Here is an 18,294-nt window from a genome sequence, read left to right as displayed (position 1 = left end):
TGTCAGTCACGGGGTAAGCCTTGTGCTTCACCGGCAAACTGTCTCCCGTGTCCACATCATGGATGCACCAATCTGTGACACCGGGAACCAGGGAGAACAGATCAGGAAACTGCCCCAGCCGCTGGCGGCAGTCACTCTGTTGTTCAGGGGTCAGGGAGGGTGAGAGGTTAACTCTCTCCACTGACCCATCTTTCTCAGAGGCTACCAAGAGGTCCGGAAGAGGTTCGGTCTCCTCCTCCATTCCATCATCAGTTGCCAAGAGCATGCCCACTTCGGACCTCTCCAAGTGGGGCTTAAGGCGGTTAACATGTAGGACTCTTAAAGGGTTCCTGGGAGTTTGCAAGTTCACTAGGTAGGTGACAGGACTCTTGCACTCCACAACCTCAAATGGACCTGTCCACTTATCCTGAAGTGCACAAGGCTCCACTGGGGCCAAGACCCACACCTTTTGTCCAGGTTGAAGCTCTACCAGAGTGGCATTCTGGTTGTACCACCGCTTCATCTCTTCCTGGCTGGCTTCCAGATTTGACTCAGCAAGTTGTTTGAATCGCCTGGTATGGTTTCAGAAGGCCAGCATGTAACTGTATACATTCTGGGGAGGTTTCCTGGGAGATTGCTCCCAGCCTTCCCTAACCAGACTCAGAGGTCCTCGGACCGGGTGACCGTACAAAAGTTCGAAGGGACTGAACCCGAGCGACTTCTATGGCACCTCTCGGTACGCAAAGAGTAGGCATGGTAAGAGGACGTCCCACTTACGCCTCATTGGTCCTTCTAGGCCCATGATCATGCCTTTCAGGGTTCGGTTGAATCTCTCAACCAAAATGTTTCCTTGGGGGTGGTAAGGAGTGGTGAACTTGTAGGTTACACCACACTCTTGCCAAAGGGACTTCATATATTTCGATATGAAATTGGTGCCCCAGTCAGACACCACCTCTAGAGGGAATCCCACTCGTGAGAAAATTCCCATCAGCGCTCGTCCCACCACGGAGGCCGTCACTGTCCTCGGAGGGATGGCTTCCGGGTACCAGGTGACATGGTCCACCAAGACCAGGATGAACCTGTTGCCCATGGCTGTCTTGGGGTCCAGAGGCCCGACAATGTCAATTCCCACTTGCTGGAATGGGGTACTGACGACGGGGAATGGTTGGAGGGGAGCCTTGTTCTTCCCTCCACACTTACCACTTGCCTGGCAAGTCTGGCAAGTCCTACAGTGCGCATCTGAACTTCTGTGCATTTGGGGCCAATAGAAGTGGGTAACAAGCCTGTCATAGGTCTTGTCCATCCCCAAATGTCCTGCTAACGGTACATCGTGAGCCAGCCCCAGTAGGAAGGCTCTGAACTTCTGGGGTACCACCAGCACACGGGTTGACCCAGGTTTTGCAGCCTTAGGCTCTGAATACAGGAGATCGTTCTCCCAGTAGATCAAGTGTTTTCCGGACTGAACACCATTGGCCTGGTCTGCAGCCTGCTGCCGCATACCCGCGAGAGAAGAGCACTCTCTCTGCTCCTTGCAGAATTCGTCCCTGGAGGGACCTCCTTCTTGCTGCTAATGGGTCAGCTCAGGCAGGTCTCCCAGTTCGGCAATCTATTCCCCGGTAGGCTCCAGGGCATCCCCCTCGAGATCTGCTTCCTCCTGGGCCGTGGGAACAGTGGGGCCAGCTGTCCACGCCCCCTGCGCCTTCTCTCTAAGGCTGGTTCCCGGGCCTCTCCTTCAGGCTCCAGGACTCCTTCAACACCCCTACTGGCTGCCATGGGCCTGGTAGTCACGCATGCCCAGTCGGGTAGACCCACCATCCGCAGATGAGTCATTTTCTCCACCTTTCCCCAAGGGGAGTTCTCCAAATCGTTCCCTAGCAGACAATCTACAGGCATGGAGGTCCTCATAACGACTTGCAGAGTACCTGAGACCCCCCTCACTCAAAGGGAACCTGAGCCATCGGACACTGGCTCTCAGAATTGTCAGCATTGACAACCCTACAGTAGGCGTGCGGTACCACCTGCTCTTGAGACACCAAGTGCTGCTGGACGGCAGTCACACTGGCTCCTGTGTCTCGAAGAGCCTCCCCCTTCTTACCGTTGATGGTCATTTCCTGCCCATATTTTTTAATGTTACTGGGGAGGTAGTTTTCGGGGACCATCTCACTGTCTCCTAGCGACACTAGGGTCATCTGTACGGGATTCCCACCCTCTGGGGCTGTTACTTCTCCCCCAAAATTAACGCTAGCTATTTGCCGGGGGGGAGCACCAGTTCGATCAGTGGCAATGTGACCATGGTCGCCGCACCTATAACAGGCGATGGGCCCTCTTTGAACAAGTTTACCTGTCGGGCCCCGTTTTGCTTCAGGGGTGGGGGAGGCTGAGAACCTTTCCCTTGGTTCCCTTGGGAATTACTTTGGGGGCCTTTTTGGAACCCTTTCTGTTTTCCCCTGTCCCCCCCACTCTTCTGCTGGGGACCATGCCCACCTTTGTCTGAGTCTCCCACTGGACCCTTGTGAACCCTGGTGCTGAGCCAGCGGTCCGCTTCCTCAGCAAGCTTCCTCGGGTTGGACAGCTTGCTATCGATCAGGTGCTGGCGTAGCTCAGGAAAACAATTAGCGGACAAGTGCTCCCATGCTACCAAATCAAGCAGCCCTTGAAAATCATCCACTCTGCTACCCTTCGCCCAACCATCCAGCGCTCTGCAGAAAAAGGTCACATACTCCACATACGTACTCCCAGGAATCTTAGTACATTCCTTAAACCTCTGTCGGTACATCTCCGGGGTTAACCCAAACCTGGTCATTAAGGCATCTTTCATGTGGGGATAGGAATTATATACCTCGGAAGGGAGATCTAGCAGGGTGTCCCGCCCCTCGGTCAGGAACCGCCGCCACAACCCCACTCCCCAATCCTTCTCAGGGATCTGGTGGGAGGACATGGCTACCTCATAGGCCCGAAACCACTGCCCTATGTCATCCCCCTTAAAGTATTCCTTCACCACATCTTTCGGTACGTAGACCCTTGACTCTACCTGCACTGGAGTTGTGCTGCCAACAGGAGCTGTGTCCAAACTTTTTGCTTTCAGCTCCAATTCTTTGAGACGTATCTCATGCTCTAGCTGGAGTCTCTTCTCCTCCATCGCCATCTGTCCGGTTAATCTTGCCATCTCCACTTCATGCGCTCTGGTCGTGGCCCTGTCCGCCAGCTTCTCTGGTGACAGGCCTCCGTGCACCTCGACAAGGCTATCTGGTGGATCCACCACCAGCTGATTCTCTGGATCTCTCGATTCTTTCCAGGCGCTCAGTGCCTTGAGGATTTGGGCTTTGTTTTTGCACCCGGTTTGGGCGACTCTGAACTGCTGGCAGAAATTTTTTCAGCTGCTCCACTTTGTAATTTTCAAGCCCTTCCAAGTTGACGTCATCTAGTCCAGAGATGACAGAGAGTGCTCTCACTGGGAGTGAACCAGGCATGGTTTGATGATGCGAGATCTCTCGGCAAGATAATACATCTGTGGCTCTGCTCTCACTACGTGGTGATCAGTAATTTACTGTACATAAATCATAAATGCAAATTCGGAATCCTCACTGCTGCCTCCAATGTTAGAATCGGGGGTCTCTGGTTGGCACAGGTATGCACTTGTGACAAACAGGGACCCTCTCCTCCAGACAGGGTAAGAGAACTACTCCTTTAGAATTAACCCTTGCTCACCCTCTAGGTAGTGTGGCGCGAGCAGACAAGGCTAATCTTCAGGGTGATAGTTAAGCATTTATGATCACATACAGGAAACCCACTGACCCACCACAAACGGACACCAGTCGTAGGATTGTATCAAAAATGCATAGACTTTATGTAAAAATATATGCAGAATTATCACAAGACCATATAACGTTTAGCGAATGAAGGCCACCAGATTTAAATAGGCAATTGTTCTTAAGTGTTCTTGGTTAGCAAGGTACGATGACAGGGAAAACAAACGTTGTGGACCCTGGATTCGATGCAAACTCGGGATAGAGTTCCAATTTACCTTGCGATGAGTGTCCGAAGCCTTTCAGGCGCGGCTACTGGTGAGGGCGGACCCTGGACGAGGCCAACGGTTCTCCAAAGGATCTATTCGGCTTGGAGCCCTCTCGAGGTGCGAGGAGGGTGAGCGGGACGGTGTGGAGGGTTGTGGCGATCCGGGATCTAATGCAGCTCACGGGGCGAGGCGCCGTTCAGGCCTGCGGGGCGTACTACTTCTTAGCACACCAGTTCGTACCTGTGGATCTGTGTGGGGCGTCGCGTTCTCGGGCAGACGGGTGCAGCACCGGACCTTCGGTACCACAGTACAGAAGGCCTTCTTGAGGTGCAGCACGGCCTTGGTATGCAGGAGGGCAAAGCGAGAAAGTCGAGTACGTTACGACGTACGGACCGTCCGAGGCTATCAGATGCGCTCCGTGAAGATTCCGGCGGGAGAAGATGAGAGGCGCACAGCGTGCTCCGTAGCAGGCGAAGTGACAGGAGAGCGGGCGGCCCGGCACTGAAGCGGAGAGCGACTCAAGCTTGAGCGGGGCTCTCTGCGGCGGGGCGACCAGGCTCCGGGCTGTCACGACCTTGGAGGGTGAAGGCACTCGAGTCACAACTCCGGCGAGGGAATAAGAACTAAAGGCCCAACAGCAAACAGGCAGAGGCAGGATAGAACCCAATGGTTCTGGGGTTCCGTTCAGGGGGCAAGCTCGTGATCAAGCCCTTGGAGATAGTTTCAGGCACAAGTCTTCAAAGTCCTTTATGGTCTTTTCCTCTCTGTCCTCAGCAAGGCACCACTGCAGGATTCCTTCTCCTCAGCTTCTCTTTGTCCTTCTAGTCGGGCAGAGGTTCGTCGTGGTCAAAACTGGATCTAATTTCTTAGAAGCAGGGCTTCTACCTTTATACTCGGTTTCTTTTGTCTTGGCAGGCCCGGGGGCCTGAGCCTGGTTCAACCCGGTTTTGGAGTACTCTGTTGACAGGACGCTGCTGTCTTCTTTCAGGGTGCAGGGCAGGGACATCAGACGCTCCGCAGGAGGTGGAGCCAGCTTTGTGGTGGTGGAGCACAACCCTATTCAGAGTCAAGGACTACTCCGCCCACCCATCCTGGTGTAAGCACTCTATTCACCACCTGGTCACCCCGACTGTCCCCGGGAATTCCCCAGCCCTATCACTCACACAAACCCAGACAGCAGATACACATCCTGGCAGAGGCGGGCTGAAATAGTGAGGCGAGCAAATGCTAACTTTCTAAAAGTAGTAGTTGCAAACACAGGATATTAAAATAAACCTTGCTAAAGGAAGTATTTCATTATTCTGAGTTCAGGCATACCAAACTCGACATGCCACCGTGTTCCCTGAGACGGCCGGGACTATAGCGTGTAATAGTTCCAGCTGCTCACCTTGGCCTAAGAGAACAGGCAGGCTTTCAATAGTGAAGAACGAAAAAGGGCGGTAATTCACTACTAGGACATGCCACACACATCAGGGCTTGTCCTACCTTACGCTTACAATGCACCCTGCCCCTGGGGCCTACCATAGGGGTGACTGATATGAAGTTTAGGGAAGGTTTAGGGACTGGCAAGTGTGGGCACTTGCACAGTCAGCACAACAGTACCAGACTGTACGCAGGGTCTGCAATGGCGGACCCGAGACATCTTTTACAAGGCCGCTTCGGCGGGTGGCGCAACCAGCGCTGTAGGCCCACTAGTGGCATTTGTATCTGCAAGCTCCGGCACTCCTGGTGCACGTTACTGGGGACTGACAGTAAACCAAATAAGCCAATCATGGAAATCAATTAATGATACACTTTATATAGGGAGCACTTGCACTGCGGCACGGGTTGGCCGTGGCGCAGTGCCCTGAGCATCGAACACCAGCAAAAACATCTGAGGCACATCAGCAAAAAGAGGAAGGGAGACTCACGCCAAGGTGCCAGGTCTAACAGACAGGCTTGGGTAGAACGTGTTCTAGGCATTTAGCAAAAATAGTGGTGAGTAGCTTATAATCAATATTTAACATGGACATTGGTCCATAGGATGTGGGTTGTCTTGTGTCTGTTCCTGGTTTTAAGATCAAGGTTACAGTGGCCTCCTTTATGCGGGCATTACACACTCCTACTTTTTGAATGGATTGAAAAGTTACGGCAGCAAACCCAGCAATACCAGTGCAAACATTTTATAAAATTGGACTACATGCCCATCTGGTCTCAGCGCTGCATTATTCAGAGGCGTTTGACAGCTACTAAGATTTCCTCCCAAAAAATAGGGGAATTTACAGCCTGCTTATCTTCTTGTGGTAACTGTGGCAATTGTGTTGATGTAGATATCCTTCAGGTGTAGTCTTGGAGTGAGGATCTTGTGTGTACAAGTGGCTGTAGAAGGTGTTAAACTCCTCCTGTTTATCAGCTTCGGATGTTGCCAGCCTCCTCCCTCATCCAGAGCTTCACTGATGTGGTTATAGACGCATTGTACATGTAATCCTTGTGCCCACCTATCTAGCCTTTATTATATTTAGTCTGCTTTCTCTAATTCAAGAGGTTTCAAATGCCCCCTTTTGTGCATTATTTTGTGCCATATCTTTTGAGACAGGGTCTTTTTATGGTGCTCCTTGTTGTGATGGTTCCTTTTCCTCTGCTCTCTTGCTTCCCTGTCGCACAAGGTTGGCGTGTCACACTTGGAATGCAGGTGCATTCTGAATGCGTCAGGCCATTCTTGGAGAGGCAGTTGCTGGAGGTAGCAGTTGGGAACTCCGTCCGGTGAAGAAGACAAAATGTACTTACCTGTTTGGATCTACATTGAAGTCCATTTCTTCGAGTATTCTCAGAACATTTTGGCGAAGATTTCTTCTCCTTCTTCGCCTATGGAGCACAGACCCACATGTTTCCATCCACCTTGATGTCAACTGCTGCTGCTGTTGTTGTATGCATCTTCTCACTCTTGGGACTCCTGCTGGCACCTGGTGGCAAGTCTTTCAGTCCACTTTTCATATGAAGGTACTGTGTCTTTTTCTCCCCTTAATGAGGAACTGCGGTCTGCGCGAGCACTATCTCCGTTAGTGCTGTTGCCTAGCAACCCCAACTCTTCACCGTCATCTTGCCAACCGCGCTCATTCTGCCAACGATAACGTCATCATGCCACAAGCATTTCACGCAGCGTGCGGCCATTTTGTATTTCAATAAGCTTCACCTGCCAACCATTGCCAATTGCGCTTTTCAGCGCTCAATTACCAATTAAGTGTTAATGTATTTTACTTTGCTCATTACTTTTTTGCATTGCCTCCAGTTTATTATCACCTGATCTCCGCTTCAAGATACATTTTATCCACAAACATCTTGTGTACATTGTATTATTTTACATGTGAGTGTGGCAAACTCTACGGAGATCTGCACACCTCTCTATGCAATTCATACATTGGCAGATTTCATGGTGATCTGCACACCACTTTATTGACTTATTCATACAGTTATCATATGTTGGCTGTTTCCTTTCTTTGTGTTCATTATTCTATGTATTTTCAACAGTGATACGCACACCATTTCCAGTGCTGTATCTCTGTATTGATTTATTCGTACATTCCACTGGGATTGTTACAATATTATACAGCCATCACTGTGCAGATCTTACGGTGATCTGAACACCTCTTAATACTTCAAGCCTGTCACGTGTTGCAAGTAAATTTTTGTCCTGTCATGGCTGCTAGCCAAATGATTGCGCCTCCTCCTGCTTTTCTAATTGAAGGCGATACGTCTTCCATTGAATGGGAGGAGTGGATTGGTATCTTTGAAAATTATCTTGAAGCCATTGATGGTCTTAGATTTCAAGCGTCAAGGAAGAAAGCCATTTTACTTAATTCTTTAGGTAAAGCTGGCCAACATGTTTTCAAATTTTTACCTGAATTTTTGGTTGCTGATAGTGAACCTATTGACAATCCGTATATTGAGGCGAAGCAAAGACTTTCTAAATACTTTGGGAAACAAGTTAACATTGTCATGCAACGGCATACATTTTACACTGTACCTCAAAAGGACAAAGAGACTGTTGATCAAATGGTCACTCATTTAAGTGAACTTACCATCAAGTATGACTTTGGTCCCATGACTGATCAATTTATCAGAGATCAGCTGATTGTTCAGTGTAAAAATAAAAGGATGCAAGAAAAACTGTGGGCTTCCAAGAATTCCACTCTACTTGAGGCCATCTCCATCTCCAAAGTTGTTGCGGAATCGGACAAGTGCATGCAAGAAATGCATTTGCTTGAGTCAAAAAAAGAAGATACGGGAAATGTTGTCATTAAAAAAGAGATAGAGTCTTTACCTGACAACGATACTAAAAACAGTGACACTAAAAGCAAGCTACCTACATTGAGTAATTCCAAACTTAAATGTACATTTTCGTCTGACAGCAAAAGCAAATTTGTTGGTTGTTATTGTTGTGGCGGTATGGGTCATGCTGCCTATTTTACAGGATGCTTTGCAAGAGATAAAATGTGTAAAAAATGTGGTAAGAGAGGCCATATAAGCAAAGTCTTCAAAAATCCATCTAGGAATAGATGTGCATGCTTATCTTTTTTCCGCTTTCTGATGATCACATTTTACTCACCATAATTAGTTTTTATTCTCAAACAACTTTTTTTTTTGTTTTTTTTTGTGTTTTTGTTGTTGTTGTAAGACCTTTATTATACCAAAATACTATTACACAGCAATGAGCCTACAACCCGGGAGCCGGCTGCGAGATATAAGGTAACTCTCTTTACTGATGAATTTACACAGCCCTTTAGCCGACAACGTCAGGTCCGGCGGCGTGATATTGGAGATATGCAGCAATTAATAAACCATTGTGTACTCAGTGAAGAATATTGTCTTACTTTTTTGTTTTTTCGTTTTCCAGTAAACATATAACAAAATATTTCAAATGAGATATTAATAAAGACACTTAAACAGAAACCTTGGCAGTGTTCACAGTGCTCTATACCGGTATACTGACAATGCAATTGTACAGTCGCATCAAGTTTCGCTTAAACTGGCTACGTCCGGGGCGTTTTAGCAGGCCGTCTCCCTATTGTGTGTCAATCGCTGTTACTACCTCTCTCGTCTATCTGTGGGGCCGTCTCAGTCTTCCTCTCCCTCGTCATCTGAACTGGCAATGTCTTCTTCAGTCAGTGGGTCACATAAATCACCCCAATAACCATTCCAAGGCAGCCATATTTTATTCCACTTACGTGGGTTTGCCCTCGTCGTATATACCGCTCTTTCTATCAGCATTAGCACGTCCATGTTCTTACACCATTGCGTTAAGGTAGGTGAATCCTCTGCCCCCCATTTCTGTGCTATATCCCTCTTAGCAACCATAATGCCTATTGTGGCCCAAAGCTGCCCCTGGCGCGTTAGGTCATTCGGGTCCCATACATTCAGCAGACATGTGCGGGGGTCCGGAGGTAGGGAGATGTCTAGTGTTTGCGAGATGGTGTGCATAACCTGCCTCCAATAGTCAACTATCGTGGGGCATTCCCAAGTAGTGTGTAGGAAAGTTCCCTCCTCCCCACACCCCCTGAGACAGTAGGGATGTGGCGCCCTGTGGAGCTTGTGTAGGGTGGTCCTGGTATAGTAGATCCGATGCAGTATCTTAAGTTGCCCCAATCGAACCTGGCTGAAATGCCCGCTTCTTTTGGCGAAGCTAGTGCCGCATTCCAGTCTGTTTCATCCATTTCTCCCAGTTCGCCTACCCATTTCTCTCGCAGTGTGCTCGTGGGGTCTGGTAGGTTGTTTACTAGCTTGCGATACGTGAGGGAGGTGGCACTATGCTGCATAAAGTCAGTAAGCAATCGATCTTCCATCGGTGAGGCTTCGGGGACCTCTGTGCCCGCCAGTATTACAGTCAATAGTGCATGCCTAATTTGTACATATCTATATGTTTCATTTGGGCCTAGGTCATATTGTTGCTGTAGTTGGGCGAAGGGGACCACAGTCCCCTCTGCCCACAGGTCTCCCACCGTTGAAATGCCGATGTTGTCCCACTGCGTGAAGCCCTTGCTTAGCCTTAAGTGACCCAGTGCCTTGGTGTCCCACAGCGGGGTCAGTTTAGAAATTCTGCCACCCCATTTCAGTTTCGCCTGCGCTGTATGCCACAACGCCACTGTGTGTTTCGTGGGTCCTATAAGTTTCACCGCCAGTCCTTTGTGGTAAAGCGCCACCAGTAAACTGTGTGTGCCTAGTTGTGCTCGGTCGGCCCGATAGGCTGGATCGTCTTGGGGTATATGTGACCATTGATTAATGATTTTTAGTTGTGTGGCCCAGTAATACATCTGTAGATTTGGCAGCGCAATCCCTCCCTCATACCAACTCCTGTTCAGCTTTGCGTGTGCAATTCTTGCAGGGCTATTTCCCCATAGCAGACCGGATACCATGGCCGTTACCTGCTGAAAATAGCGCGGTGACACCAAGAAAGGAGTGTTCTCAAGCGCATAAAGGAAGCGTGGCAACGCCATCATTTTAAATAGCGCTGCTCTACCCAGCAGCGTCAAAGGCAGGGCCTCCCAATGTTGTACATCGCGCCGCAGGCGGTCCAGTGGCGGCTTCAAATTCTTGTCATAGAACTCAGACGAGTCCTGGGTGACATGGATTCCGAGATACTTGAAGGAGGACCCTGCTACCACCAGCTGACAGTCATGGGCAATATTGGTGTTGGACCGTGCAGTACATAAATCACTGATTTTGTCCAATTTATTATATATCCGGACGCTGTCCCATGGCTGTTGCACAACACAAGGAGTTGCGGAATACCACGTTCTGGTTCCATCAAATAGACCAGCATATCGTCCGCGTAAAGGGAGACTCTGTCTTCCCATCCCTCCCCCCAGCTAATCCCCTTTAACAGCGGAGTAGTCCTAATTAGAGTCGCTAAGGGTTCCAGCACCAGGGCAAACAGTAGGGGTGACAATGGACAGCCTTGGCGTGTCCCCCTAGCCAGTTGTATTGAGTGTGAAATATGACCGTTCGCCGTGACCTGTGCTAGTGGGTTCGAGTAGAGGAGTTGTATTCAGGATATAAATTTGGGACCGAATCCCATGTGTGTCAGTACTGCAAATAAATATTGCCATTCGACCATGTCGAAAGCCATTCTAGCGTCCAGGGACAGTATTACCGCCGACGCCGTAAGGTGCAGTGCGCGTGCTAGCGCTCCATGGACCCGGCGAAGGTTTAAAGCGGTACTTCTGTTCGGCATAAAGCCCGATTGATCCAGGTGGATCAATTGTGAGAGGTGGGGCATTAATCTGTTAGCCAGGAGTTTCGCCAGAATCTTCGCTTCTGCATTTAGGAGTGAGATTGGGCGATAAGAGGTGCATTCTGTTGATGGTTTGCCGGGCTTCGGGATTGCCACGATCGTTGCTGTTCGCTGGTCTAGTGGGAGTTCAGCAAGTTCCAGACTGTCCATATACATTACCAGGAGCGGCGCACTCAATGCTTCCGACATCGCCTTGTACCATTCGATGGGAATCCTATTTGGGCCCAGTGCTTTGCCGGATTGTACCGCATTAATGGCCAATTGTATTTCATCTGTCGTGAGTGCGGCTTCTAGGTCTTCCATCGCTTCCGGTGTAAGTGTTTGCGTCAGTATTGTGTTGAGGGCGTTCAGCGCCGCCTCTTTCGTCACCGCTACATTCGGGGTGTATATCTTTTGGAAATAGTCTGCCAGTTCGCTGACTATAGCTCCCGGACGTGTGAGGAGCGTCCCGTCTGCAGCACTTAGCTGCATTATGCTCTTATTGCCACCCCCTTTCTCATCCAACCAGGCTAGCATTTTCCTTGCCTTGTCCCCCACGTCATAGATTCTATGTGTGGTTGCTGCTATGTTTTCTATGGTCCGCTGCTTCATGTGGTCATCGTATTGCCGTTGACATAACTGCAGTGTATGCAGTGAGTCTGGCGTTGGGTCCGCCATGTGTGCTGTGTTCGCTGCATTAAGAGCCAATTCTAACTCCGTCAGTTCCCGTCTTTGTGTTCGCTTGTGTCCCGCTATTGACGCTATGGCTTGCCCCCTCAAGACTGTCTTGTACGCTTCCCACAGGACCGAGGGAGATGATACCGTCGCCGTGTTCTCAGTGAAGTAGTACCGGGTCACTTTCTGTAGGTCCTTCCTTATCGTAGGGATCTTGAGGTATCCCGGATAAATCGGGTATATCCTCTTGCGGGTTTTCTCTTGGCAGGACAGGAACAGTGTCATTGGGGAGTGGTCTGATATTCCCCTGGGTCTGATGCTTACATCATCAATGGTGAAGAGCCCGTTACTTAACGTCAGGAAGTAATATATGCCTGACAAGCTATTGTGCGTTGCGGAATAATAGGTATATTGTTGTGTGGTGGGGTGCATGTGCCTCCATACGTCCGTCAGACCCAGTGCTTCTAGGAATCCGCTTAACCGGGAAGACCCTGATGTCTGTGTTCGGACAGGGAACCTATCTAGCATATCATTTGCAACTGCGTTAAAGTCCTCGTCCAGGATAAGGTCTCCCTCTGGCAAATCTAGGAGGAATTTCCCCAGCGCCGGCAGTATGATTGAGTGGAGCGCTGGAGGGATGTAAACTGACACTATGGTTAGCGGTCTGCCTTCCCATTGTCCCTGGGCGGCCGCAAAGCGGCCCTGGTCGTCAGTTTTGCTGTGTCTAAGTATGAAGGGGGATGTTTTCCGTATTAAAATGCCAGTCCCCCTTGAACCGGATGTAAATTCTGAGTGTACTGCCCTGTGGTAGCCCCTTCTATCTAATGCCTTACATGCTTTGCCCATAAGATGCGTCTCCTGCAAGAGAACCAGCGCCGGGCCTATTCGCTTTATATTCTGCATCACTAACCCCTTCTTAATTTTGTCGCCCAAGCCCCGTACATTCTACGTCATTATCTGTAGTGGTGTTACTTGCGTCTCTGGAGCTCCTCCTATAGGAGTGTCATTCTGTGAGGCGTGTGTCATTTTTAAGGTGGTTGTGTTTATGAGAGTGGATCGAGCGCAGTGGAGCGTGCGGCCTACCCTTCAGTGACATCGCCAGTGTGTCTTGTCCATCATGTACTGCCTTAAAACTTCGAGTCAACAGTTTTGAAAACAGTTCCCCCACACCCACCCACCTCCCTGCCTCCCTGCATAACGGACCTTGAACTGCCCGCCCCCCCAACTTAGCAGAGTGCTCTCCCCCATTGAAACCCATGTTACTTGCTTGCCGGGGTGAAGGTCCCGTAGAGTCTGTGACCCCTCTTGCCCTCCTCGGCCCGCCCTAGGCCAGTGTCCAACAGCAGCACGATCTTCAGTGTCGTAGGCCATCGATATGTCTGCAGTCGCCGTGTGCCTCCGGGACTTTTCAGTGTTCTCCGTCATTTGATGTCGCCCTCTGCGAGCGGTCCGACGTTCCATGTCGCGAAGCCTGGGAACCAGTGTGGTCTCCCTGGTGCCTTTTCCGGGGATTCCTATTTGAGCAGCGAGGCGCCCCGGTTTGTCTCCAACCTTCTAGCCAATCAAATGCTGCCTCCGGTGTGTCAAAGAACCAAGTCCGCAACCACTCTTAGTCTCGCCGGAAACAGCATTCAGTATGGAAGTTCCCGTGCTCTTAGTGCCTTCTTGACTTCCATGAAGCACTTCCGCCGGCATGATACTTCAGCTGTGTAGTCTGGGAAGAAGGCGATTGTCGAGTTCTGCACCCGAATTGGTGGAGAGATTATAGCCACTTGGAGGATCGCGTCCCTGTCTCTAAAATAAAAACAACCTGGCTAGGACCGGCCTCGGAGCCGCTCCCGGCTTCGGCTTGCCACCAGGGACTCTGTGTGCTCTCTCCACAGAGAAGAAGTGTGACAGGCCCTTAGGTTGTAATCTGGTCTTTATCAGGTCTTCCACGTAGAGATCCATCATTGGCGATCCTTCTGATTCCGGAATCTCTAAAATTCTGACGTTATTTCTTCTGGAGCATCCTTCCTGGTCGTCCAGCTTCTCTTTAAGCAGCTTATTTTCGTGTTCAATGCGTACCATCGCCGTTTGTAATTCTGAGAGATCCCCTACAAGTGATTTTGCGACTATTTCCACCTCCTTTATCCTTTCCGTCATCTTGTGAAAGTCCGCTCGGAGCAGGGTGATGTCTGTAGATATTGTCCCCACCGTGGTCTGTACCTGTGTCAGCGCTTTCATCACGTCTTCAAGTGTGATTTTCTTATTTCCGTCTCCCTCTGGCGTTTTCCCTGTGGGCGTCCTGTTCTCTGTTACTGGCGGGTTGTGTTTCTCGTATGCGTACTTGTCCAGCCTAGCCTGTGCCGACTGCGTTTTCGGTCCTCTGCCCGCCATAGCGTTCCTTTTTGTGGACTGGTCTGTTCTGTTGTGGGTCACCAATGAGTCAGGGTTAGTACCAGGTCCTGCCGGATATGCCTTCTGGCTGCGACCTCGTCGTAGGCCGCGTATGTGACTCTGTCTTAGTGGCTCTCCGCGGCTCACCAGGGGAGGGGGGTCCGTTACTCGCAGGTATTGGGGTGCTTAACCACCGCAGTGATTGTCCGGATTCGTCTCTGGCGTGTCCGTTTGGTGTTGGCGCCGCGTGATTCCCCCGGTTCCACTGGAAACCGCGGGCCTAGTGCCGAGTATCTCAATGCCTGATAGCGTAGCAAGGCCAGCGTTTCATGCAGGAGCTATCTTAATCTGGACAGTATGTCTCTCATCGATATCCCCCTTTTCCGTGTGTCTTTTGCAGGTAGAGTGACCCCGCAGAGCTTTTGTCGTCAGCGTTAGCACTACACCTTGCGCAGTGATGACCCTGCCCCGGTGTGACTGCCGTTATGTGACGTTGCCGAGAAGCACTTTTACCTGCTCTTCATTTCGGGCCCCCCGTATAGTGTAAGTGGGTTGGGGGGGAGAGCAGTTGTAGGAGCAACCCCCACTTCTGCTTGATGTTACGGCCTTTTTATTGAGGAAATAATATTTATTCGACACAGTCCTGCATTTTGTAACCTTCTGACAGTTTCACAATCTTCCTCTTGCACGAGTCAGCAGTGTCTGCCACATTAGCTGCAGCGCCTGCACAGGAATCGAATGCGCTTGTTGAGACTGTGGCGGTCCTCTGTAAACACACGGTGCCCCACAATATTCTGCTTTCGGATGCAGCGCTGCAGTAAGAAGGGCTTGCTTTATGCTGAATGCAGTATCTTCTTACCTGCGTCAGCGCTGCTGGGCGTTGTTTTCTTCGCTGTTTCACCTGTGTTCCCGGCCCAGAGTCCGCTGGTCAGCGGGTCCGGAGCACTGCCCAGGGGGTCCGCTACCGTTTCCGACCCTGTCCGTCCCAGAGAAGCATAGGGAGCCCACTAGGGGCACCGGGTGCGTCGATGTCAGGGCCGACTTCCTGTCCGCCGCGCCCGCTTTGCCTCCACTTCCGCTTGGCCACTTGTGATACTGTGGGCCGGCGCTGCTAGTTGGTTGTAGGCCGCTGGGCGGTCGTTACGAACTTCTCCGGTGTCTGGCCAAGGATCTGCGCCGGATGAGCACCGATCGACGCCGCCTGGTCCTGGGCCTCCGGGGCAGTCCTCAGAGACTTTGGAGATTACCGGATTAGATGTCGGATCGTTGAAGGGGTCACTTCACCCACGGAGCTCTCCTCTCACACAGCCATTTCGCTCAGCTGTTGGCCACGCCCCTATAAAACAACTTTTTTATCATTCATTTGCAACACTACTATAGTCTAGAGATCATTATACTAGATTGAACTCATTTCGACAATGTTTTTTTCATTTTTCTTCTAAGATGAATTTTAAATAGGCTTTTAATGTACATTTGTTTTACTATATGATTATTCATTGGTCTTGTATTTATTTATTTCTATGCCCTTGCATTGTTCACTTTTATGGTCTATATATACCGAAATAAAGTTTGTAGGATTTGGAATTGGAATAGTTTCCTTTGTTGATGAGGACTGTGTTTCTCCAGATATTTCACTTTGTGCAGAAGACAATTGTTCTTCTTCCTTGCAGAGACCTAGAGCCACATTCATTTTGAATGATGTTCCCATCACACTTCTGGTTGACTCTGGCTCCATGTTTACCATCAGTCCATTTCATATTTTTAATGAATGTTGTCCTAATACCTCTCTTGCAAGTAGTGTTATTATACCTAAAGGCTACAGTGGTAAAAGTGTCACTATTAAGGGAGTCATGGAAACCAAATTTGAATCTAAAAGCAGATCTGCCTTGGGTAAAGCTAATATCTCAAGCGATGGTCCTGCTATACTGGGTTGGGCGCAACAGCACGATCTTCACATTATTATTGACCCCAGATCTGATGAAAAAGTTTTGGTTTTTGAAGGCTTTCCAACTATTGTCTCAGTTTTGTCTAAATACAAGGATGTAAACAGATCTAGGGAAATTAATAAGTTATGCCCATGAAATAAAACTCAAGGATAATGCCCATCCTGTTAAACATTCCCTTAAGAGAATACACATTTCTATTTCTCAGGAAGTGAAGGATATGCTTGAGGACATGCAGAGGCAAGATATTATCCAACCAGTGGAAGTCTCTGAATGGCTTTCTCCGGTAGTGGTCACCAAGAAGAAAGATGGCAAACTTTGCTTCTGTGTGGACCTCAGGTCACTTGATCAGAATATTGTTGTAGATAATTTTTCCCTCCTAACATTTCTGAAATGGTGCTCTTGATGGACAAAGCAAATTTTTCTAGCAAACTTGATCTTAGATCAGCATATCATCAAGTAGCTTTACAACCTGATTCTCGTAAACTAACTGTATTTTTGACCATGTAAGTTGTGTTTCAGTTTAGGAGGCTCCCTTTCGGACTAGCCTCAGCTGCAAGCGTCTTCCAATGCGTGATGCACACTCTCTTGAAAGATTCAAAACACATACATTATTTTCAAGATGACATTCTTGTTACTGGCAGAGATGTAACTGAGCACAACAGCAATTTAGCTAAAGTGTTGCAAATTGTACTTAATGCAGGTCTTACGTTAAGAAAAAATCAATGTAAATTCTTGATGGAAGAAGTAGATTACTTAGGCTACACCATTTCCGAGAGTGGAGTTAAACCCAAAGAAGACTTGTGGAAGGCAATCAGGTTAGCACTGTTCCCTCCAACAAGGATCAACTTAAATCCTTCAAGGGGTTAATTGAATAATATTCCAAATTTGTCAGCAACTTTGCACATAAAACTGACTCACTCAGAAAAGGTACTATATTTTCATGGCAAGTACCACAGGCTAAAGTTTTTCAAAACATCAAAGATGAGATCATTAATGCTGGTATTCTCTCCCCATTTGAACCTGGTAAGAGTACCTTTATTGCAGTTGATGCGAGTGCTCATGGAGTTAGTGTTGTTCTATTGCACATAAAAAACGGTGTTGAAAAAAACGTGGCTTTTGCTTCACGCACGCTCAGTAGCTCTGAACGTAATTATGCTGTGATCGAACGTGAAGCATTAGCTGCTGCTTGGGGCGTTCAGCATTTTCGCACTTACTTGTGGAGCACGCATTTTATTCTCAGGACGGATCACAAGCCCCTCATAAGAATGGTATGTCCTTGTGGTGCCAACAATGGCTCTCCTCGCTTAATGAGGTTTGCTGCTAGATTGCAAGAGTTTATTTATGACCTCAAATACATCTCTGGCTGGAAGAATATCCAAGCTGATTGTTTATCGAGACTACCACTTCAAACGGAACAAAGTATGGAGCCAGATGATGATTAAGTAGTGTGTGTTGTGGCTAGTGTGGAGGATGCGTGTTCTGAGGAGTTTAAGTCTATTTCCAAGGATGAGTGGCATCAAGCTGTTCTTGATGACCCAGATTTTTCTGAGCTTGTTACTTCTATCCACTCTGGTTGGAGGCATGAGCGAGATGTCAAGCATTCACTACGCAGCTTTGTCAAGGTGCAAGATGAACTTAGCATTGGTCTTACTGATGATTTGGTTATGAGAGGTGAGACATGTGTTCCTCCTAGAGCACTCAGGGAAATTCTTTTTCTTTTAGCACATGAAGGTCACCTTGGCCAAACCATTACTGTGAAGCTTATTAAAAACAATTTTTGGTGGCCTGGTCTTGATGATGATGCCCGAAGTTGGGTCGAGAACTGTGCATTATGTAAGGACAGTGAGAAAAGTGCCATATGTAGGTAATCCCTATTTACCGATTCTCAAACACCGAATTTTACTGATTGGTATTTCAGAATCAGTAAATAGTATGTAGATAAAAATTCGGTAAATTGTACCGAATCTGTAATATTCGGTATTACCGATTCGGTATTTACCGATTCGGTAATTCCCATTCATTCCTATGGGACTGGAGGCCATAGGAATGAATGG

This window comes from Lissotriton vulgaris, chromosome 2_1, assembly GCF_964263255.1.
Source record: "Lissotriton vulgaris chromosome 2_1, aLisVul1.2, whole genome shotgun sequence".
Classification (NCBI taxonomy): Eukaryota; Metazoa; Chordata; class Amphibia; order Caudata; family Salamandridae; genus Lissotriton; species Lissotriton vulgaris.
The sequence above is the reverse complement of the archived record's forward strand: the minus strand, read 5'-3'. Positions refer to the sequence as shown.